We start from the raw sequence: 26,767 nt of genomic DNA on the forward strand, positions 1-26,767 counted from the left end.
TTTTTTCATATTTGTCAATGTTCTCACACTTTCAAAGAATATATTAGCTTAGTCACTTACTTATTTTTGTTTACAAAACAAAGTGTTGGAGTCTTGAAAGTTGAATTCATATTATTGTATCTGTACATAAGAGTTTGTAATTACATACTTAGTGATTTTTGTATATGTGTCCAAGAAAGTTTCAATGGCTTAGTGGTAACTGCTCTATATTTATGTCATAGTAACCCGGGTTCGATCCTTTCCTTCGCATTATTTTTTCATTTTCTTACGAAAAAATAAATGAGATGACGTGGCAACTTCGGGCTCTCTGATTGGTTGATTTTCCTATCCTATGTGGACAACCTATCTAAGGCTTATATTCCCCTTTTATTACTATCCTACGTGGACAGACTTATATGATTACACTATGGATCCATTTTTAGTTTTCTCTAACCAAACCCACTTTCTACCTATACATTAACTAAATAAGCTAACTTTTTTTTGGGTCAACGTTTTCATTCATTCAAAGATTTTACAATGGCTTAGAGCCAAGACATTACATAATTTTGATTGCTATGCCCGACTTTCTTTACTAGTTGACCAACATAATGAAATAGATTCCTAGGTACATGGTGAAAACTAAAACTATTTTAGGTAGCTAGAGCCAAGATCTATACTAATAAAGTTGAAGAGAAAAGTTTTACAATGCGCCACGTTATTTCTTTTATTCTCATTTTGCGACACGTGTCGAACAAGACAGTTTCTTCTTTTTGCTTTTGTTTCCAACTCGTGGATCTTCCTCTTTTTTTCTCTTTGGTTTTTCTAACTCGCCGATTAGTTGGGTTTCATGATAATTTATTGGACATTTATGTTTATTTATTGACTCATACTTTATGTTTATACTCATTATCAAATTAAAAAAAAATCCCCTCATTCTGTCTCACAAAAAACAAAACAGAACCTACGTATATAAAAACTACGCTACATGAAACATTAAAGTGTATGAGTTCTCGGTATAACTGACGCGGGCACACCGTCTGCAAAAACAAACAAATATATTTCGAAACGAACATCTATTATACTAAGAAAAACCTCATTATGAGAATCATGCAAATACAAAAAATAACTAATATTATCCAGCTCTCGTACAAATACACACTACACATTATTATACATGGTCTTGGAAATAAGTAACAACTCAACGTAGACAAAACAGAAAACTTATCACAAACCATTGACTCGAAGTGTTAATGCCCCCTGAATAAATGAACCTTTGAACTAAACGGTTGAAGAATTAAAGAAAAGAAAAACTTAAACACACCTTCTATAAGACATAGCTATAACAACTTATCTTCACACAAAATACTACACCATGAACAACATACCACTTCTCTCTTATCAGCTCTCACATCAAACAAATCTACATGAGCAAACCCACAACAAACATTACAAGTCTACATCCACAGTCCCAACACACAACCATCCATCATTGATTTTTAGCTACCGTCTATCATTGACAATCAAAGTAATTTAAAAGAAAACTGAGTACATGGAATTCATGCTAACTTACCATCACATTCACCACCCCGACTCAACTTTGCTTATTCAAGAGACTACTGAATACGTGATAAATAAATTGCTAAACAGCTACAATACCATAACTAATGATCTCCAAGTTACTCTTACCATCTAGGACTACAACCAAAATGCGACTGCAAGACTTGACTTCGATCTTATCATCACAGATCTAGAGGAAACAAATAGGCCTCCAACTACAGAAGAAAAAAACGATATATGCACTATATGCTTCGGAAATTACAACTATGGAAACAAACTTTGCTCTCTTACTTGCGGTCATAATTTTCATATTACATGCATTGATCAATGGCTTCGTACAAATAAAAACTGGCCAATATGTAGGGAAAGTAACGTATGATTCCACCCTCAATATGATTAATAACATGGACTATCATGTTTTAATTTCCAATTTTATTTGTGTAGTATTTTCTACTTTGGTTTTTCATTTCCAGACAAAATAATTAATAATTTATCCTAATTAATAAATATTTTCCATTCATACCATTATTTTATTATATAAAAAAATAACATCAATAAAGACAAACAAAAAAATAAGATTACTTCCTACAATTAAACTACAAATGCTGGACTATTTTATACAATTCACAGGTTTCTTACTATCTACCTACACTACTTAAACCATAAAACCATTAGTAATACCATGAATCCATATATTTCTTCATCATCTAACATATAACGAAAACTTTCAAAATACTATTCACCAATCAAGATATGCTACATAAAAAAAAATTACAACAAAGGACAGCAGCTCCGCGCGTAGCGCGGACAAACCACTAGTATATCTATATTATTAAAAGTGAAGTACTTTTTGCTATTGGTTGAAAACATAAATAGTAGTATAAATGAGAATTGTTTAGAAACATGGATAAAAATATAAAAAGAAGTATAATGTACTTTTAGTAATTTCATTAATAAATTTACATTAATTGTCTTTCAATATTTCACTCAGTTTAACAATTTCATTAATTATATTACCTTAACAATACATCACATCATTAAGTATATTACCATAATAATAATAGTTCAGATTTTTATTTATTAGTTTTTAACATTAACTTTGTACCAATTGTAAATTCAAAAATGTAAAATAACTGGATTCTGCATATAGTTAAACATTCGGTTTAGTTGTTACTAAATTTTTTTATTTATTTTAGTTTCAATCGGTGGAAAATTACGTAGCCAAAACATAATTCAAAGACATGTTTTTGAGAATAAAATAATAACTCAAATAAAAATAAAAAAATGTATTACATTTATTGTAACTTAATTTTTCATTCCATATAATTATTTTACTAAATAAAAACTCTTCCTATTTCACTTAATTTAGCCAAACACATAAAAAAGTTATTTTTATTAGTTTATAAAATAGGCTAGGCATGACATTGGCTATCCATCTAGGTACGGATTGTTCCTTTCGGGTATCGGTTTTTTTTTTAAATTAGACTTTGCTTGAATATTATAAATTTTTGTTTGGGTTTTGAGTTGGATCATTCTGGATCTGGATGAATTTGGTTATGATGTATAGGAACCTAAAATATCTAAGTAATAAATGTATTTGAAACGAGTTCGGATATTTGTACCAAAAATAACCATATTGGTCGATTCGGTCCAGGTCTTTTGAATACAATTAATTATATTACGACACATCTAAAATATAAAACACTAATTATGAAAAAACAAATATCAATGTATAAAAATGTAAGAACCAATACATGCGTGGATGGACGGGTCAATCTTTAGTATATTATTAAAACTGAGGTACTTTTTGGTACTGTTTGGAAACATAGATAACAATATAAATGAGAATTGTGTGGAAACATGAATAGCATTATAAATGAGAAGTATGATTTCATTTTATTAATTTCATTAATATAATTATATTAACTTTTTTTCATATTTCACTCATTTTAACAATTTCATTAATTATATTACCTTAACAATACATCACATCATTAATTATATTATCATAATAATAATAGTGCGTATTTTTATTTATTAGTTGATCAACATTAACTTTGTGCCAATTATAAAATCAAAAATATAAAATAATTGGGTTTTGCATATGGTTAAACGTTAGGTTTAGTTTGTTTTACTAAAACTTTTTTTATATATATTTTAGTTACAATCGGTTAAAAATTACGTACCCAAAACATTATTCAAATACATATTTTTTTAAATAAAATAATAACTTAAATCAAAATAATAAAAATGTATTACATTTATTGTCACTTATTTTTCACTCCATATAATTATTTTACTAAATAAAATCAGTTAGGCATGAACATTGAGTATCCATTTAGGTACAAGTTGTTTTTTTCGGGTATCGTTATTTTTTTTGTTTTAAAATTAAGCTCCGCTTGAATATTATAAATTTATTTATGGGTTTTGAGTTGAGTCATTGTGGGTCTGGATGAGTTCAGTTCTGGCGTATATGAACCTAAAATATCTAAATAACAAATGTATCTGAAACAGGTTTGGATATTTGTATCAATATAACTGTATTACCCGATTCGATCCAGTTCTTTTGAATACAATTAGTTATATTATGACTCATCTAAAATATATAACACTAATTATGAAAAAAATATCAATGTATAAAAATATAGAAACCAATACTCCCGCGGGTACGCAGATCAATTTCTAGTCTATATTATTAAAACTGTTGTACTATTTGGAAACATGAATAACTGTATAAATGAGAATTGTTTGAAACATGAATATCAGTTTAAAAATAAGTATAGTGCCATTTTAGTAATTTCATTAATATAATTATATTAGTTATCTTTCCATATTTCACTCAGTTTAACAATTTCGTTAATTATATTACTTTTACAATACATCATATCATTAATTGTATTACAATAATAATAATAGTGCAAACTTTTATTTATTAGTTAATCAATATTAACTTTGTGCCAATTATAAAATAAAAAATGTAAAATAACAGAGGTTTGCATATGATTAAATGTTCTGTTTAGTTTGTTTTACTAAAACTTTTTTTTATTTTAGTTTGAGTCGGTGGAAAATTACGTAGGCAAAAACATAATTCAAAGACATACTTTTGTGAATAAAATAATAACTTAAATCAAAATAATAAAAATGAATTACATTAATTTTTACTTTGTTTTTCACTCCATATAATTATTTTACTAAATAAAAAATTCTTTCTATTTCACTTATTTTAGTCAAACACATAGAAATAGTCCTTTTTATTAGTTTATAAAATCAGTTAGGCATGGACATTAGCTATCCATTTAGGTACGGGTTGTTCTTTTCGGGTATGATTTTTCTTTGTTTTGAAATTAGGCTCCACTTGAATATTACAAATTTATGTGTGGATTTTGAGTTGGGTTATTCTTCGCCTGGATAAGTTTGGTTATGATTTATAGGAACTTAAAAATATCTAAATAACAAATGTATCTGAAACGGGTTCAGATACTTGTACCAAAAATAACCATATTACCCGATCCAGTCCAGGTCTTTTGAATACAATTAGTTGTATTACGACTCATCTAAAATATATAACACTAATTATGAAAAACAATTCAATGTATAAAAATATAAGAACCAATACTCGCGCGGGTGCGCAGATCAATCTCTAGTTCTTCATTATAGTAGTTGCTTCGGTGATTGTTGCTTCTCGTCCACCTCTAGCTGTTGTCTCCAAATTCCTCATCAGTTCCTTACAGTCACCTAGGAACACAACATTTTTGTATCTGAGTCTGAGTTGGTAGCTTCTACTGCAGCACTTCCTTGAAGTTTAAGGATGCCTTCTTTGTTTGTTAAGGACCATTCTATTCCAACCTTGTCAGTTGGTGACTTGCAGGATGCATCTGCAATACGGTACAACTCCGCTTCCGGGCGGAGATCGTGAGAAGTGTGACTCTGAGAAGTAGTGTGTGCAACGTGTACATCCAGTGGGTCATACTCCATTGCTTCATCCCAGAGCCTCTTGTCAAGCCAAGCTGCTTTGATAGTTTGAACTATATGATCCCTTTTGTTTTCAAAAATGAGACTGTTTCTCATTTTCCAGATTCTCCAATCGAGAAAGAAAGGGGATGTACCCTTGGAATCCCTTGAACCTCCATCAACTAATTCTTGAAAAAGATTCAGGATTGTATTATGTTGATCTAAACAAGGGCATCTATCCAACAACTTTAACCACATCTTTTTGTTCAATTTTTTTTCTATCCCCGCCGTTGAAAAAGACCAACGAAAATCATGTCTCAAAAATTGCAGTTCAAATAAGGGATTATTTGCTATATAACCATATTTTGAAGTTAAATTAAGTATATGACATTATTAACAAACTAACATTTAGCTCACACTTTCTCCAGTTATACTCTCACTAGTAACAAATACCCGGTCACGTCGATGCTTTTTGCTATGACATAAATGAATCACTACTATTTACTATCAACCAAGGAATGAAACCACATTATATATGGGAAATTCCCACAAATACCACATTGATAGTACCACTTTTCATGTTTACACTAACTATTTTTAACTTCATTTAATGAAGGATAAAAGACATTTATATCTCTAGGATTAACTAATCTAGACTTAGGGTTTAAAGTTGACGGGTGAGGTAGGGTTTTTGGAAAGTGAAATATAGGATTCTAATAAATATATAAATAAATATTTAAAAGATATAATTAAAAAAAAATAGTTTCAAACATAATTTTCGATTTTCAAAAACATATTTTGAAAACCAAAATTCGGAAAAAAGTTCAAAAAAAATTCATAAAAAAGTTCGAATTTGAAAAAGTATAATTAGAAAACATAAAAAATATTTTTTTTTATATCTTTATTTTATTTTATTATTTTTATTTAAATAATGATTTATTATATATATATAGAGAACAAGAATATAAAAGTCTTTTGCCACTTAATGAATAATGTATTTTTTAAAATGTCCATTTAGTGGTGATAAAGATGAAAAGTGGTACTATGAAAATGGTAAACATGAAATTTTCTCATTATACATTTATACCACAAACATATTTATTACAAATAAAATAATAAACAACAATATAAAATCTACAAGTGCCTTGATGATTAAGAAGAATATAAAATTGAGTTTGGAACTCTTGTTTTATTTTGTAATATGAAAAACATTTTTCTATTCTATTTAATATAATTAGAATAGTATTGCACTTTTGTATACATAATAGAATGATCTGTCGTTACAAATTGAGCAAATTGTTATTCAATTTATAGACTACAACCAAACCTCCTAAATACAAAACCCAACCCAATCCTAAATACTAAACCCTAAACCTTCTAACCTCACCCACCTTTTATATACTAAACCATAAATCGCAATCACTAAACCCTAAACCCAAATATAAACTCAAACCCAAATATCAAAATTTGAAATAATGTATAAATTATTTTGTAATATTAAAATTTTGCTTTTCATGTACAAGATATAGTATGGACTCTCTAGGTCCATTCCATTTGTATACGTAAATTAATAACATCGCACATTATATTAAAAATGGTATGGAATAACAAATTGATAAATAAATAGTATAAATTCTTATAAATAGTATAGTTGCCACTAGTCCACTATATAGTGTTTATTAGTTCACGGTATTCAACACATTTTAGCTATATTTGACTTTTAATAATACTAGATCATTTTCCGCGCTACGCGTGGATAAATGCCTTTAAAGTTTTACAAATGTATGTTTTATAATGGTAGCCTGTAAGATAGTTAAACTCATTTTAGAGAATTATTTTGATTTTTAAACTCATTTTTGTAGAATTATTTTGATTTTTAAACTCATTTTGAATTATAATGGTAGCATGTAAGATAGATATTTTGGAATTATTTTGTTTGTATACAGGTTTGAATAAAAAATCAAAATTGTTATAAATAAATGTATATGAAATTTCTTCTTTCCAATAACACACTTATAAATATCATGCTAAGTTATGTCATCAATTTGAAATCAATTGTGGAATGCCGGTTTTAAGACTGAAACCATTTTGAATATGTTTGGTATTGCAATATTGAATTAAGTTAAAATATATATATATGTAACATAGCATGAATTATAATTATGAAAATATATTTTGTTATATTGCTTTTATTTTATCATTTTGCTATGTTTCTTTATTTTATTTAGAATGTCTTAACCTTTTTATTTTAGAGGTTGTTCATTAATATAAATTAATTTTTAACACAATAGATGTATTTTATTATTTGAAAATTATCTTTTTAGTACAGTATGACATATAAATATTAGTGCGCAGTTAATTATTCCTCTAAGTTTAATCATAACTTCGTGTTATTTGTTAATATTAAATATTATTGTTTGGCTATATGACCATCAAACACATGAATTTTAAGAACTTAACCTTCTTTGCATTTGTGTCTTTGCCATCGTTCTTGAAAACCTAAAAGTTGTGAATTGTGGTGGAATTTATTGTGTTTTAAACATATGCAATCATCATTTTACAGTAGAACCTTTAAAAATTAATACTCGATAAATTAATAATCTCTATAAATTAATAAATTTTGTCGGTCCCAACTTGGGCCAATGTAAAATATGACACAAATAGATAAAATAATAAGATAATAATATTTTAAAACTCTCATGTAAATATATAGTCCCATTAAAATCATAAATTGCTAATCTATCTCTATATATTTTATAAAAGTACAAATTAAACATTATATTGTTGGTTTTATATTCACAACGAAAATACTTCTAGTTTTCTTAATATTTTAATATATTTTCATAATATTTAGTAAAAATATATCAAAAATCACATAACAATTCGATGAAACATAAAATATACACCAAATAAGATAATACAATAATATGAATGTTAAATTTATAAAATTTAAATAATTTATATACGGTAAAAAGAAAATATTTTCTTATTTTAATAATAAAATAGAAAAATAGAAAAAAAATCCAAAAAGTAAAACTTTTGTAAATTAATATTTCTATAAATTAATAAAAATTTAAAGTCTCAACATTATTAATTTATAGAGGTTCTACTGTACTTCCTCTTCTAAACGTATCTCTCAGTATGATGATAATCGTTAAAGAAGTGTTACTAACTCACTATAGTATTTTATAGCTAAAAGGACCTTATTTTTAAACATATAACTTTGGTGCAAAAGGTTATTGAGAATGTTAAAACTTTTTTTGTCTCAATATTAAAATGTGAAAACTCAATTAAATTGTTTAATGATGATGGCTCGAATAGTATAAATTTTCAATCAAATTTTCTTTGCAACTTAACAAAACTATTTTGTTGGTATATAAGGCAAAAGTAAAAACAGTGTCATAATCCAACAAAATGAGAAAATACAACCTTGCTAAGTTGGTAAACTGAATCAATTGCATATATTTAATACTACTGAGTGTGAATTAAATAAAACTCACTTCTGAAATAAAAATGGTATAATTTTTTTTTAAAAAAACAGAAATGGTATATACCCTTTTGTTATATTGCAAATTGTTGAAAGTATATTCCAAATTGGACAGAACAATCTTTTGACGTGGGGAAAATGATCTATACCATTTTTACGAAAACATTTTTACTGCATATATACCGTACTGATTTAAAACAACAAATGCCAATATCTGACGTTTACACTATGCACATTTTGAACTGAAACATGCATTTTACGGAGACTAACAAAAAACACATTCGAAAAGTATTTCTACGTTTTCACGGGAGAGCAAGAAAATGAGGGAAAGCAATAGCACAACTTTGTTTCTACTCTTCTGTTTCCTTGTTGCTTCTGATTTGGTGAAAAGTTTAGTATTGTTACATATTTTTCAATATTTTTTATCTCAATTCTGATAGTAAGTTTTTTTTTTGGTTAGAAAATTGTGATTTGTGAGTTAACTTCACAAAATATAACGCTGGTGTCACTTAAATTGATTAAAGTTTTTGAGCTTGTGTCATCTCTGGTTCCTGAAACCCTAAGAATTAATAAGAATATTATCTTAACATTTTACCAAAAGAAAAATTAATACAAAAATCTTATAAAGACAATGCAGGGTTTTTATATTCAATCAACGAAGAAGAATAAGATTACCTCGATCACTCTTCATTTTCATCATCTTTGTCCCCTTATCCTAAACCACGTATCAGTTTCTCTTCTTCTTCAATCGAGTTTGAATTTAGAGTCAAAAACGGTAATGTTTCTTTAAAAGTTATAAAAATAATTTTTGTGGTTATTCTTCATTATTTTATTCAGGCTGTTGGTTCATAATTCTCATCCTGATGTGTTGGTACATGCGAGGCCACACGTTTTCGAAACTTTTGTTTGATCATTTCGATCATTGACATCTACCCAGTTAATATTTTGTATTCAATTTTCGAATTGCATACTATGAAAGAAGATATAATAAATTTAATGTGAATAAGCAGAAAGGTTTGATTTTTTTTGTATGTGATGTTAATTATCTTCCGCATGATTATTATCAAGAAGGTCCGGCTATTTAAAACACAACATAACGGATGTTAATGAATTCTCGCTGCCGTTAAACATAATGACAGAAATGTTACAGTGCTCACATTAGCGATAGCCTGAGGAACCTAGCAGAGTCTTATCTCCGAGGAGTCGTCTTCATAAACGTTGACTACGACATCATTGTTCTCCACCCATGGAGTTGAAGACGGCGGCTTTTTTAGTCGGAAGATGCATTGAACCTTTGAAGCCGTGCACCGGCCGTTCCTTCGCCACAATGAGGTCTATTGAATCATCGAAGCTTATGTGAATAAAAAGCTAATTTTCCATTTTAGTTATAAAAACTCCGATCACAATTTTTATCAAAAAAAAAAACTCTGATCACAATAGTAGTGTATGATTGTAGCCAAAACGTTCCGGGATTTCAAACCAACACTTTGATTATAACACAAAACACATGTTTTCAGTCCTTTCTCTTCCTCAGCTTAAAGGTGTGATTTTTACTCAGCCATAAGAAGATTCAAGTGTCACTGCAGTGTGAAGAACATAATCAAGTTGTTTCTTCAATCACAGTGGACCAACACACAACTGTGAGTAATGAAAGGATGAAGTTTATGGGGCTGTCCATCTTGAACAGCCTGTCACTCAGCACACGTACTCAACTGAATCGTGATTTATAAATGGACCTCACATTGATAACAATCTGGGTAATCGTGAGAGAATTGCAAACGGTGAGAAAATATCAATGTAACAATTGCAAGATCCGAGAAAAGAGCTTACTGCAATTTTTGTTTAACAGACGATCTTAATTCTGGGTAAGTCACTCTTCATCTTCCTAGGTTTCGGAGGTTCAGATTCGTGTCTGTAGCTGGACGAAGCTGGTTAGCTCGGTTAACTGAATGGCTACGGTTCTAGTCATATGTGTTTTGAAAGCTAAATATAAAAAGTTAGAAAATAAGTGAGGAGAGCGATGAGATTTGGGTGAGATTACGTTAGTACCAAACCATGGGTGTAGTTTTTGCAGATTAGGTTTTTTGATTTAGGATGGATTTAGGTTAAGAGATAGAACTTTATATAAGAGAGGTATCAAGGGGAGATGGATCACAAAATTAAAGATACTAATTTCAATCAAGACCTCCTCATGTGAATTCCTCCTCGAACCCAAAGCGAGAAGAACGTGATCTCGGAGTCCTATTATTCCTCACCCTATTCCTCCTCCTATACTCAACCAACACACTGCAACGCATACCCTAAGAGCCAAACCCTAAGCGGCATGATCGGATGCTCATTCCTCGCCATCACCAGAATAGCCCCAGCCACCGAGACAAACGCCAGGTTCCACACGATGTCCAGCACCACGATGGGCTTCGAGTAGGCCCAATCGCTCTGCCTCTCCTCGAGCTGCTCCGCTGCGACCTCCCTCACGACCATAGACGGCTCCCGCATCGCGCACCCTCCGCCGCTGCTCGCTCGGCTCAGCAGCCTCGCGGCTTCCCTCAGCCCTGGTCTCCTCACGGATGATGATCTCCGTTGTTCTCCTCCTCCGTTGCTGTTGCTTCCCTTGTTCTCGTCGCCGCTGAGAAGTAGAGGCGCTGGATCGATGGCGTCTGATGACGGTGGCGGCGGCGAGAAGATGAAGTGGAAGAGTCGAGGGGTGGGGGTGGAGAGACTATAGACGCTGGGAGAAACAGATTTGAGCCTAATGATAATCTGAATAGAGCCAATACTAAAGTGTCAATAGAGCCATACGAAAGCCATTATGACGTGTCAAAAAAGAGTGCTCTGACTGGGCGATTTTCTGATCCTAGGTGGCATATCTCAGGAGGCTTTTTATTCTCCTTTTAATAGTGTTAGATAACCATAATATGTTATGATCCGTAAATGCTTAATATCGATTAATAAGTATAAATCAATCGTTTCATTAAAATGATACAACAACAAAAATAACAAATATTTATTTACTGTACATCGACATTTATATTCTACTTTCACCAAATGGAATAGAACAATACAAATAGTATATTGTGAATAAGATGCTGGTGCTCGAATTGATGAAGAACGAGAAAAAACCACCACAGAAGATGGAGGAGAAGTAGATATTGTGGTGACGATGACAAATGATGATAGCTGTGCCGATTGTACATGTAGAAGTGATTTAAATTATGTGACGGAAGTTAAGGTGTAGGTCGTTTAAAAAAACAGAGATGTGTTACTATGAGAAGATGTGTCTCTCCAATGAACATGAGTTATATTAGAACATAATAATTATTTATTTATTTATTTATTTTTGCAGGTTTTACATGTTACAATAGAAGACAATATGATAATATTACATAAAAGACATGAGATACAGTGTAAAAGTAGAGTTTTTGGTTATGGATTGAATTTTAATTTTTTGATGGTTATACAGCTTAATTTCCCTTCAAAAAATATATTTTGGGTTTTTTTAACATCAGAGCAATGTTATTTTGATCTTCCCAAATGAAAAATAAACAAATTGCTAATTTCTATCCCAAAATAAATGACTTCAAGAATAATTCTGACTTTCCCAAAATTAGAAAATATGTATATAAAAGTAGGTTAGTTTGCTAATTAATGATAACAAACGAAAAAATAATAATTCTTTTTTTTTTTGTCACAGAAAAAATAATAGTTCATGGTCATGAATCATGCCGAATCAAGCAATAATATCGTTCTCAGCCTTTTGAAATATATACTCATTATAATGCTATTATTTTTGTTTTGTTTTTGTACTTTTAGATACTTAAACATATAAGGTTGTTCTAAGACATGTATGTTTTAAAGATTACGCATTAACTTGGTTTACCTCTCTAACAGTCAGGGGCGAAGCTAGGTAGAGTGTTATGGGTACATGTGCACCCAGTATATTTTAAGGATTTAACGTTTTACATTACATAAGTAAGATGTAAGATGTAAGTGGCTAAATTGGTTATGTTGCACCCATAGTTTCCCAAGGTCCTAGGTTCAATACCCCTTACTCTCTTTTTATAAATAATTTTGCACCCAGTTAAAAAGAAGTCTAGCTTCGCCCCTGCTAACAGTCTTCTTTTCTTAAACATGTGAAGGGTGTGTCCAAGTATGTATATTCCGTACATTTGACTGATGATGATGTGGGGAATCTGAAGAGCCAATACTAAGAATGTGTGTCGCCTTCGAGATACCTACTGTAGATCTCACAATGGCCTCTGCTCAGTCAAGTTGATGGTCGAAATATATAGTATATGTTTTTAAGTCTTGGTATGAGTTGTCTTTGCGTCTTTGTCTCTCTACTTGCATCTTTCCCTTTTATGTGATGTGGAACGAATAAAACATTTTCCTCAACAACATTGCTTTCTTCTCTTTCGTAATTTGGGTTGGTTTCTTGAACCTATGAGGTTTTGACTCAAGATGATTTATTATGATAATTAACTACTTTTAGTGTTATATACATGGCTTGTCTAATTAAGTTGTAATAACAACGTTTTCAATCGACGGAATAGACGGTTTCTAATCCACGGGGTTCTTCGGATCTTTTGGTAAGGGATTGAGGAGCTTTTGCTCAATCGCATTCGGTCTTAAGTAGTTGTTTGTCAACCGTTTTCTTCTTCGGCTACTCGAGTGGAGAACCGTTGTCTCGTGACTTCCATTAGTTGAAGCTTGTTCTTGAGTCGCGGATGTTCATGGTTCCTGGTCAGAACTTATTATGGAGCTCTTCTCGTACTTCAATAAATCGCTCGTCAATGCTTTCTCGCTTATTCTAGCTTCTGCATTCGTCTTGCTTCTCACCTGTGTTGTTGTGTTGTGTGATCCAGAAGGTCTTACTGATCTTTACTCCCTTTGTTTTAGTCTAAGTGATGTTATCATTGTGTTTTTATCTTTGGCTCTCGGTGGTATCGTTTATCACGCCGGCTTATGACTCTGGAAAGGTGTTGTACCTTTGCCAGCGTTGTGTGTATTCTCTCGGTTGAATGGAATATAATCTACTAGATGATAAAAAAACAACATTTCAATGCTATCATGTCTCTGTTTCCAAACTCTGTTTTTCAGGTAAAACCATGTCTAATATTATTTTATACAAAGCTTAAACTGTGGAATCGCCAAATATATATATATATATATTCTTACTTTTTCCTTTTTGATATATTAAAAATCAACAAATCCAAAAAAAAACAAAAAAGTGGAAAATATTTTTGGCTCTCCAACAGATCCTCAAACCTTCAAATTTTGGGGTTTTTGGCTCTCCAACAGATCCTCAGACCCTCGAAACATTATTTACTTTTCAGTTTGGTCTTTCTAATTTTGTAACTTACATATAATGTCCAGGTGTACTTCTTGAAGCAAAAGATGACATAAAATATCTATTATAATCTTCATTTAATTTCATTCACGTGGCCAGAAAAAGTGTGGTCATGAAACCGATTTTAAATTGTGGACTATCCATAACCATCTCATTTACCACAACTGTCGTATCCCTGTTTTGCACGACCATAACCACTTCTTTCACCACCACCATTTCCACAACCATCCACCACTATAAACTCCACTCCCCCATAAGCTTCTTCCTTCGCCGCCTTCGTAAGCGCCATCGCCATAAAACCCTCCACCGCTTCCGTGACCACTAACCACTTCTTTCACCACTACAACTTTCATATCCACATCCACAAATTCTACTTACGCCATCCACTCCTCCACCTCTGCCATAAGCTCCTCTACCACTATTTTCTTTGCCGCCATTGGAGGGTATAGCTGTTCATCTGCCACCACAACTTTCATATCCACCTCCATAAACTTCACTTACACCATTAGCTCCTCCGTCACCTCTCCATACCTTCCGACTTTTGATCCACCTCCATGGCTCCACCTCCAACTCTTCCTCCTTCACCAACACCATAAGACCCTACCTATACCGTACGTCGCCACCAGCATAGCCACCATAACCATTAGGTGTTCCACCGTAATCAGGTCTCCACCTTCTCTTCGCCACTAGCATCCCCATCTCCACCCTCTCTCTTCCACTAGCGGATTTTATCAGATAGTGTGAAACGTCTGCGTGAAAAGTGTAATCTTTGGAGAAGAGAGCAGATGCGGTAGATTAGAATTTTATGGGTCAATAAAAAAGGGATTTTAAGTTATACGATTTTTTTAGGGAATTTACAAGCATATAGTACCTCACATGCTGAAAGTAAGTGTGAATGTAAATAGGTAAGTATAAAGTATGTCTAGATGTATTTTTTTCTAAAAGCTTTGATCTCTTCCGTTGAGGCAACAAATTTCAAACAAGCAAGTACTTGACGACATTTAGAAATGACTCGACGAATGATTAGTATTCGACTCTTGAGATTAATAGAAGATGTGACAATATTACTACATTGTCTCCTGAGAAGAAGACAATTGGTAGCAAATGAGTCCTCATGTCTCATTCAAATGGAAAGGTCACTGTGTACATATTATGTCACACAATATATGTGAAATATTCTACAAGATCGTTGGGACACAACATTTGCGTTATAGCTTATTATGATTCCGGTTGGAATGCTTGTACTTTAACTCGTCGATAACTTAATGCTTACATTGTTTTATTTGGAAATTCACTCATCTCTTGGAAGACTATAAACATGTTACTGTGTCGATGCTGATATGGGTCAATGTCCTTTAAACTTAAGTGGATCAAAAAAATCTTTTCGTTCATCGTGATAGACCCTGGAGAGTTTATACAAGAAAGAGAAGAGGCGGAAAACAGATACATAAGAGAAGTGAAGCGAAAAATATAAGACTTTGATTGAAAAAGAGTATTTGCAGTTATATTGTTGCAACTATAAATATAGTTAATGGTTGTTGTTTAGCTTTATCGAAATACAAACTGAGAAGTGTAGAAGATGATTGTAAGACGAAGGGATAGCTCGTGAGAGGTCACTGGTTACAATTTTTGAGAGATTGATAGGATTACGACTTTGATTCTTATCAAATTGGTGCGAGTCAAAATCGGATCGAAAGTTCATCGCGATGACAAACGAGATCGAGGAGCGATTGCGAAGAGTCGACGAGCTGAATGATTCTGTTGTGGATTCTTCGATTCGAATTGAAAAATTGTCCGATTCGGTGGAGGCGCTATGATGTGCTCCAGTCCATGGATCAGTACATGGAACCAGCTCCGCATGGAGATCAGGACGTTCTGAACAATTCAACCGAGGTTCATCCATCCAACTGTACCGATCAGACTGGCCAAGCCGTGTACCGGATCGACCCGTGTTCGTCCGGAATGGAGTTTCGGCTGGAACCACGATCAGATAACCGAACTGACCGTACCAGAGCTCGTCTTTCCCGACCATCTCGACATTCTAATGACAATAGTCGAGCCAGACTTAGCTTGGGTTATGAAGAACCTGAAGACAGACATGGATTCTCACCCCACGGACCATCTGGACAATCCTGCAGGAGTCCTTATCATTACCGCCGTGCATCTATCAGGTTCGGATGAACCTGGACAGTAGCCGAAGGGTTTCCTTGACCAGAACGTGAACCGAAGGGTTATCTTTGACCAATCTGCATGGAAGACTGAGTCTCTGACTCATTAATAATATTCTAGTCTCTGACTCTTTAATTCTCTTTGACTACAATTAGTATAAATATGCAATCTCTTCCATGAATAAAATCAGTCTAAGTTTGAGTTATATTTTTGTTTCTTCTTTTCTCTGAGTGAGAGATAGAGTTCTTTAGCTAGTTCATTGGTGTGAACCGGCTTATTAATTTGGTGGTCAGTCAATTCATCTTTGTGTGTTGTTTGGTGGTTAGCCAACGCACTACATTCTTTCTTAAGTGGTTAGCCTTTGATCGTGGGTATATCAAGAGCCATTCCGCATCTCTTGACGATCCTTTCAATCCATCTCAGTTCCAGAAGTGCCATTTGTCTTCTCGGATCATATCCAACACCCAGCTAAAGTGATCCTTCAATTCAGGACGTATCAAGTGGTATCAGAGCCACTTTGGCTGGTTTGTTTTCATTTCATCTTTTCATCTTCTCATCTCTCCACGATTTTCTTTTCTTATTTCTTGTTGTATCCGGGCTCTACCTTTACTCCCTTATGATCACCAGTTATTAAAAAAAATGATAAAAAAAAGAAAAAAAAAGAGTAAAGTTTTGGCTTGAATCACTTCTGAAGAGAAATCCAGGGGGAGTGGCTGAAGAGAAACCCTGCTGGCTGAAGAGAAACCCAGCCTTAGGACAGTTAAGGCAGATCTATATAAAAACTTCTTCATCTTTCTTTCTCTTTTCTTTTACCCATAAAAGGTTGTTTTGGTTTTTGATTGCTGATTTTTGACTGCCTATCATCCTTTGAACCAATGAAAAGAACTCTGATTGATCACCTAAAAATCGTGAGCTAAACACTTTGAGAGTGTGAGGATTTTTATTTTCTAACTCTTTTGTTAAGTGTTTTTCAGGATGTTTGGACTTCACAAGAAATCAAATCAGGCTTCAAAACTACAACAAGATGTTTATTATCCTTTTAAAACCGTGCTGGAAAAAAAGCAATTGATTTTTGGAGATAAAAAACATTTTGCTTCTAATGGGTTTGATTTTGTGCAGAAACAAAGAAACGAAAGGAAGAGGCAAAACATGTTCGATGATGATGAGAAGAGGGTCAGAAATGGTGATCGTCCGTTCACCATAGCCAAGAGAAGCAACTGTGATATGCTTGATCAGAACGAGCTTCAGACTTATGCAAGTTTGGAGAAGATGTTGTATAAGGCAATTTTTGCTATTCAGCAACTCAAAAAGAAGGGAAACGCCAACACTTCTTCTGCACCAAAATATCATAATCTCAAACGAGGTAATCTTGCTTCTAATTAAAATTCCGATTTGAAAACTAATGTGTTTTCTTTTGATAAAAAATGTGTTTTCTTTTGATAAAAGCAAAGCTGTGAAAACCACAAGCAAAGCTCATTCTACCAGGTGCTTCAAATGCCATATGATCGGTCATTATGCTAACAAGTGCCAAAACCAGAAACCGTTGGTGACTTTGGAGGATGACAAAGTTGAAATTGAGCCAGAAAAGGAAGAACTTTCCGTCCCATTGCCGATTTTCGATGACTTCACAAATGAGCCAATGGAAGGGCTAGATAAAGAACAAATTTGTGGTCATCAAGCAAACCAAGAAGGATCTTCTTCCATTCAAAAAGTGGACCAAACTCAAGGTGAGCATTGTGCTGATTATAATTCTTTTGCTTATAACCCTTTTCCTTTTAATGTTACAGATTTGAGGACAAATCTTTTTAAAGAAGGAGGGAATGATGTGCCCCAGTCCATGGATTAGTACATGGAACCAGCTCCGCATGGAGATCAGGACGTTCTGAACAATTCAACCGAGGTTCATCCATCCAACCGTAGCGATCAGACTGACCGAGCCGTGTACCGGATCGACCCGTGTTCGTCCGGAATGGAGTTTCGGCTAGAACCACGATCAGACGACCGATCTGACCGTACCAGAGCTCATCTTTCCCGACCGTCTCGACATTCTAAGGACAATAGTCGAGCCAGACTTAGCTTGGGTAGTGAAGAACCTGAAGACAGACATGGACTCTCACCCCGCGGACCATCCGGACAGTCCTGCGGGAGTCCTTATTGTTACCGCCGTGCATCTATCATGTTCGGATGAACCTGAACAGTAGCCGAAGGGTTTCCTTGACCAGAACGTGAACCGAAGGGTCATCTTTGACCAATATGCATGGAAGACTGAGTCTCTGACTCATTAATAATATTCTAGTCAATGTTTCTATTTTCTATGCCTTGTTTCCCCACAATTCTCTTTAATTCTCTTTGACTACAAGTAGTATAAATATGTAATCTCTTCCAAGAATAAAATCAATCTAAGTTTGAGTTATATTTTTGTTTCTTCTTTTCTTTGAGTGAGAGATAGAGTTCTTTAGCTAGTTCATTGGTGTGAACCGGCTTGTTGATTTGGTGGTCAGCCAATTCATCTTTGTGTGTTGTTTAGTGGTTAGCCAACACACTACATTCTTTCTTAGGTGGTTAGTTTTTGATCATGGGTATATCAAGACCCATTCCACATCTCTTGACGATCCTTTCAATCCATCTCAGTTCCAGAAGTGTCATTTTCCTTCTCGGATCATATCCAACACCCAGCTAAAGTGATCCTTCAATTCAGGACGTATCACGTTACCTCAACAACAAGCGTCGGTGCATGCGACGATGTTAAATCTGATGTGGTTGGTTCTTTAGCGGATTCTGACGACTGAGGAGGAAGGTTTACTGTTTCGAAATCCGTAGAAAAGTCCGATTCTGGTAAACGCTTCGACCTCGGAACCTGGCCTTACGAATATCGCATTAGGATCACATAATCTATCACAGATTATGCCGAATAGAGATAGTACGATGAAAAAATTAGCTATGCTTGTGTTTGATGGAAAGAATCTACGTGGATGGATTGCTCGTTGTGAGAGATTCTTTCGCCACAGACGATTCTCTGATGCAAAAAAACTGGAGTTAGTTTCTATGAGTTTGGAGGACCTGTGTTGAGCTGGTTTAATTGGAAAGAGAGGCATGTTCCTTTTTGTAGATGGTTGTTATTAAAACTAAGATTACTGAGGAGATTTGGAAGCTCTCAAATGTGTACACCAAAGGATGTTTTGGCTGCGTTGCAGCAAACATGATCAATGATTGCGTATGTTCAGGAATTTGAGGAATTATCTTCTCAAATCACTGGAATAGATGATGAGATGTTGGAAGCAATTTTTAAAGGGGAACTTAAATCGGAGTTGAGAAATAGTAAAGATGAAGGAACCTCGAGATCTCTCTCACATGATAGAGACAATATTGGAAATGGAGGACGGGTTGTTGTGTAAATCAACGGGGACTGTGAAAGGTGGGGAATCAAGAGGAAGTAGACCATCCCAGTATACTCCTTTACAATCTTCATCATCATAAAATACATCGAATCATTGGCGTACAAAACCATTGTTATTGGAGGGTGACAATACATGGGAGAAGCAAGTGGTGAAACAGAATCAATAACCGGTTATTAATAACCATAAGGATCATCGACACCTAACACCAGCAGAGTATGAGTATCACAGAAAGAATAAACTGTGTTACAAATGCAGTGAGAAACGTTTCTATGGTCACGTGTGTGCCAATAAAGAACTCCAGGTGTTGACATTGATTGAAGGTTGTGAAGTGGAGTTGATAGAGGAGGAATTCTTTGATACAGTCCAAGATGAAGGAGGCATAGCTACAGAGCTGATGGAGTTGTCATTGAATGTGTTTTTGGGTTAACCATCTCATACGACCACAAAACTGGGAGTTTTAGTAGGAAAAAAGGGAAGTGATTGTGATGTTGGATAGTGGCGCCACACACAATTTCATTACTCCGGTGATGGCCAAACAAGCTCAATTGAAGATGATTAAACATGGCGGGTTGGATGTACATTTGGGAACTGGTGTGGAAGTTTCAGCATTGGGAGTTTATGCGGCAGTGAAATTCCAGGTTGCTCATGTGGAGTTTGAGACTGATCTTATAGCCTTGGAATTGGGCAATGTGGATGTGATATTAGGAGTTCAATGATTGCGGACTTTGGGTCAGTGTCAGATGAGTTGGGAGATACATGAGTTATCTTTTTGGTACAAGAACCGTATGGTTACTTTGTGTGGAGACTCGACTTTAAACTCCACCAAGCTATCATTCCGTTCTTTGGTTGTTTAGGATACTCTTATCATGACTCACGCTCAACATACGCTGTCTTCAGGGGAGCAATCAGAAATTGAGAAAATACAGGATGAATTTGAAGATGTGTTTGCAGTCCCTTCCGAGTTACCTCCTCTGAGAAACCGAGAGCTTGCCATAAACTTGTTGACATGCACATGTCCCATTAATGTTCGACCATACAGATATCCACATGCTCAAAAAGATGAAATGGAGAGACAAGTTAAAAGTATGTTAGAAGCATGGATTATTCGTTATAGCCATAGTCCGTTTTCAAGTCTAGTGTTACTGGTGAAGAAGAAAGATGGGTCATGGCGCTTCTGTGTAGATTACAGAGCTTTGAATCATGCTACAATAGCTGACCGTTTTCCAATTCTGGTGATTGATCAACTTCTCGATGAACTCTATGGAGCGGTGGTTTTCTCCAAATTGGATCTGCGATCAGGCTATCATCAGATTCAAATGGTGGATAAAGATGTGGAGAAGACAACATTTCGAACTCATGATGGTCACTATGAGTTTCTTGTTATGCCCTTTGGCTTAACAAATACTCCAGCAACGTTCCAAACTCTTATAAACGAGTTTTTCCATCCTTATTTGTGCAAATTTGTCTTGGTTTTCTTTGATGATGTGCTGATCTATAGCAAAACAGTAAAGGAGCATGAGGAACAAGCTTTACGCTAACCAGAAGAAATGTTCGTTTGGACTATGCCAAGTAGAGTATCTCGTTCATGTGATCTCTAAGGAGGGAGTAGCTACTGACAATGCAAAAATAGTGGCTATTTCTAAGTGGACAGTTCCAAAAACTGTCAAAGAAATACATGGATTTTTGCGATTGACTAGTTATTACCGGAGGTTTGTGCGAGGTTATGGGTCTATAGCTGAACCATTGACGGGTTTATTGAAAAATGATGGGTTTTGTTGGAACACTGCTACTCAACAAGCGTTTGATAACTTGGTTCAAGCAATGATCAGTGCTCCGGTGTTGTCATTGCCAGATTTTTCACAGCCATTTATCGTCGAGTCGGATGCTTCTGGTACAGGTCTGGAGGCAGTACTGATGCAACAAAAGAATCTGATTGCCTATTTTAGCTTTGCTCTCACGGAGAAGGAACAATTAAAGCCGGTGTACGAGCGTGAGTTAATGGCAATTGTTTTTGCTATACAGAGGTGGCATCATTATTTACTGGGAAATAAATTTGTTGTGAGAACCGATCAAAAGTGTTTGAAGTTTTTATTGGAGCAATGAGAAGTCAATTTGGAGTATCAGCGTTGGTTACATAAGCTGTTGGGATATGAGTTTGTGATTGAGTATAAACCAGGGGTTTAAAATAGAGCTGTTGATGGGTTGTCCCGGATTGTGAGTTTGCAGTTCCAATCATTGACATTGAGTGTATTGGCTTTAACAGTTTTTCAATCTCTGCAGTTGCAAGACATTGTGAAGGAGATCGATGAGAGGGAAGAGATTCAGGGGATTGTGCGCAGAATTAAAGAAGGAGAAGTGGTTAAGAAGGGTTATACTTTGGTGGAGGGTAGACTGATGTATAAGACGCGGTTGGTGATTTCAGCAAAATCAAAATACATTCCTTTACTTTTGACTGAGTATCACAACAGATTAAGTGGAGGACATTCTAGGGTTTTGAAGACTTACAAGTGTATCAATGCTTACTTCTATTGGAAAGGGATGAAGAAGATAATCCAGGAGTATGTGTCACGTTGTAGGATTTGTCAAACTTGCAAATATTCAACTCTCTCACCAGCGGGTCTCTTACAATATTTACCGACATCGTTGAAGATATGGGATGATATGGCTATGGATTTTATAGAGGCCTTCCGGTGTCTAATGGGATGAATGCAATTCTTGTAGTTGTGGACCGGTTGTTGAAGTATGGTCACTTCGCTGCATTACGACACATGTTTACTGCTGTGGATATTACAAATCGTTTTATCAAAGAGATAGTGCGTCTTCATGGTTTTTCTCGATCGATAGTTTCTGACAGAGACAGAATCTTCCAAAGCCTGTTTTGGAAAGAGCTTTTCAAGCATTCAGGAACAATATTGAAATTTAGTACTGCTTATCACCCTAAAACCGATGGGCATACATAGGTTTTGAATCGTACTTTGAAGACATATTTGCGTTTTTTTACATCAGTTCATCCTCGTCGTTGGTGTCGTTTCTTGAGCTGGGCCGAGTATTGGTATAATACTTCCTTTCATACCGCTTTGCAGATGACTCATTTCCAACTTTTGTATGGTCGTGCACCACCTACATTACTGAAGTTTGAGGAAGGATCTACGGAGAATGGGGATGTGGTATCCTTATGGAAGGAGCGTGACGCTATGTTACAGGAGGTGAAGGCACATTTGATACGTGCTCATGATGTAATGAAAAATGCAGCAGATAAGAAGATGAGAGATTTAAGCTTTACAGTGGGGGATATGGTATTTTTGAAGCTTCGACCTTACCGACAGACTTCGGTAACTAAACGTTTTTGGAAAAAATTGCGGCCAAATACTATGGTCCATTTGAGATATTGGAGAAGATTGGGAAAGTGGCGTATAAGCTTCAATTGCCTCCGTATTCCAAGATTCATCCGGTTTTTCATGTGTCACAATTGAAACCGTTTTGGGAGCCAATCATCAGGTTACTACGTTGCCAAAGTTATTGTCTCCTGATGATGAGTTTACGTTGGAGCCAGAGGCTATTTTGGAGACACGTTATGATAAGGAGGGTTGTTTGGAGGTATTGGTGCAGTGGAGAGGGTTGCCTCAACATGAAAGCGTGTGAATGAAGGTTCAGCAGGTGCACCTTCAATTTCCTTCTTTTCAGTTTGAGGGCAAGCTGAATCTTGGCGAGAAGAGTATTGATATACCCTGAAGAGTTTATACAAGAAAGAAAAGAAGCGGGAAAACATATACATAATAGAAGTGAAGTGGAAAATAGAAAACTGTGATTGAAAAAGAGTATTTGCAGTTATATTGTTGCAACTATAAATATTAAATACAGTTAATGGTTGTTGTTTAGCTTTATCGAAATGCAAACTGAGAAGTGTTAGAAAACGATTGTAAGACCAAGTGATAGCTCGCGAGAGGTCACTAGTTACAATTGTCAAGAAATTGATAGGAATACGACTTTGATTCTTATCACATCGTTACTCAAGATCAACCAATTCATATATTCTGTGTCAACAAATAAACAATCAACGTTTTGGTATTTATCACAAAAGAAAAAGGGTTGCAAGCTACATATTACACTTCTATAGGACTGAATCGTTTTTTTAACATTATTATAGGACTGAATCGTAAAACAAGAAACTTAGAGTATATCTCGAAACTAATTGAGTATGATGATAATCATCCTGCACTTGATAAATGAATGAATTGGGTGGATTTTGATAAATTAGAAAAACATAAAATAGAAACAAAGAAGTGTTTTGGCAGAAAGATAACCAATACACTTATCAGATTCTTTTTTTCCCTTTCATCTCGTTGAAATTAGGGAGCCCTAAATCTCCTCTTTCTTTTTTCTTGGATAAGTGAAACCCTAAATCGATCTTATGAATCCATCTCTACTAAATCGAATCCCTTTTTAGGTTTCTCTTCATTTGTAAATCGATGGCGAAAGGCACATCCACAGGCGAGACCATGATCCGCACAGGCTGCAAAAGGGAATTGCAATTCATGTTGAAATCTCAGTCCGAGATCTGCGGAGGCCACTCTCTAAGTCGCACCCGTGGAAGCAAAATCTCGATTAGCCGCTCCGCAACAAGCACTGTGGGAACCGAAATTCGCACTGTCGATTTCCGTTTAAATAAGGAAAGTTAGGAAAACTCTAATTTCCCAGAGGTCCCGGATATCTGCTTAACCACACGCCAAGTAATCAGAACACGAAAGTAAAGACGAAAAGAAATAAGAAATCGTAAAAAAAAGCAAAAGGAGTCTTATTCCAAATTCGCGTATGAGCGTTATAACAAGGTAGAAGCCTCGGCTACGAGAGCTTTTGGCGAGATTCCTAGTTCTAACAACCTAAGACTGCAAAACCTAGTTGAGTCGCAGCTCGAAATAACAAAAACGGAAAGTTGCCTAAATACTCTAAGTGCTAAGGTTGCTCTCCAAAAGTTTTTTTGTGCCTCTCGCCTAGGACTCCTTATATACTCCCTCCAAGGTCGGTTTGAGCTTTCCTCTTCTACCCTTAAGCCGTCATAACTCGAAAATGGAGATATTCCATTTTTCTCGATCTTCATGATTATCCGCGGAAACTTAACATATATCTACAGAAATTTGGCATTTATCTTTTCTTGCGGACTAAGTATAAACCGCCGTAGTATCTATGGGATTTTCCTTAAAAAAATCGTAAGGTTTCTAATCACGTGTTAGACCAATTTGGGCCGTCTTTCGACTCGAAACGTTTATTGCGATTTTTATCGATAAGACTAAACTTTCTGCGATTTTTATCGTAAAGTTTAAGTGATAACTCCAATCGATGGGAGTGAGAAATGATATGGCTGCGGTTCATAAGAGCTAGCATTAAGGAATAGACGAGAATGAATGGATTTGGGTCGTACCCGTTGATCGACGTTCGAGACAGTTCGGTCGCTACGTAGCGACCTGATCCGTGCTGGATTGGTCGCTACGTAGCGACCAAACGAATGTCTTGGTCAGTCGCTACGTAGCGACCGACCCGTTCGCGGGTCGGTCGTTACGTAGCGACCGACCGAATGGCTTGGTCGGTCGCTATGTAGCGACCGAACTTGGTTCCAGCCTTAAACCCAAGGCTTCACCAAATTACAAGATTACCCCTGACGAGTTTTTAACCTAATAGTTATATACTTGCCTAAGTGTTAGGAGGCAAGAGATCTTTTGACCACCATTGTATTCTTATTTTCAACAGAGAGTTTTATGAGAGAAAATCATAGAGAGATTTGTGATTGGAACTCCATTGATTCATCTATTCTATTCTATGCAGTTTTTATCTATATTTTGTGTCATGATTTGCTTAGCTATGTCTGAGTAGTTCACTTGTTAGATTCAGGGTTCAAATAGGTTAGAGAGATTAGCCCCAACTATAGATTTGCTAAGTTGTGATATTCATTGATTGATTGTTCATTAATGCTTGTTTTAGCCTTGCTAACTAGAACATGAACCTAGGAATTAGCATGAGTCAAGCATCCTTGACCATCCTGTCCTGAATCTAATCTGTCAGGACTGCTAGAGAGATGCTAACCGCTGATCTAGGAGACTAGTGAGTATTATCAACTTGCGCCTAGGGCTTAGCTAGAAGCATCGATCAATATTGTCTTCTGAAAATCGATCGATATTGCGAAAGGTGTATCGATCGATATCCCTATAGGATCATCGATCGACACTTTCTTGTGATCAAAAGACGACAGCTGAGATCCAAGATCTAGTTAGTTAACCAGTGAAACATTGCCATCGCTGATCACTGTGATTAAGGAGTTGAGCTCTAATATATCATGCATGCAACAGTTAGGCATCTATAGGATTATAATCTCCAACACCTGAATAGAAACCCTGAATCTAATATCTTCCAATAAGTTACACACCCAATCATCTTGTTAGTCGAGCAAAAGACTTGCTCAATTAGGATTGCTATTTACTTTTAAACCTCAATTATGATTGTTATTTACTTTTAAACCATAAAACAACAAACACTTAAAATTAATAATTTGACTAGATTTAATAGGTTCCCTAGCTCCTTGTGGATTCGATCTCTAACTACTGCAACTGAACCTCTTATTTGAGAGAGTAATTCACTCTTTAGGGTAATTTGAGTGGTGTCAAATTTGGCGCCGTTGCCGGGGAGCTTTGATCGCCATTAGATTTAGTGTTATTAATTCTTATTTTTTTCTCTACCTCCATTCTGACACAAAATTTTTTCTTGTCTATTCAGGTGCATGCCCAGCAGTACCAGAAGCAACAAGGACAAACACCTGCTATTCTCAGAAGATCCTGCTCACTTGGAACGAACGATCCGCAAAGACCAACGTTCCACATCGCTCGACGC

The 26,767-nt window shown here is 35.0% G+C and overlaps 1 pseudogene; it reads left to right on the top strand.

The window, feature by feature from the left end:
- The first annotated feature begins 20,415 nt into the window (after positions 1-20,415).
- Positions 20,416-26,767, top strand: part of LOC106338241 — a 19,829-nt pseudogene continuing 13,477 nt past the window's right edge.

Source organism: Brassica oleracea, chromosome C4, assembly GCF_000695525.1.
Source record: "Brassica oleracea var. oleracea cultivar TO1000 chromosome C4, BOL, whole genome shotgun sequence".
Taxonomy (NCBI): Eukaryota; Viridiplantae; Streptophyta; class Magnoliopsida; order Brassicales; family Brassicaceae; genus Brassica; species Brassica oleracea.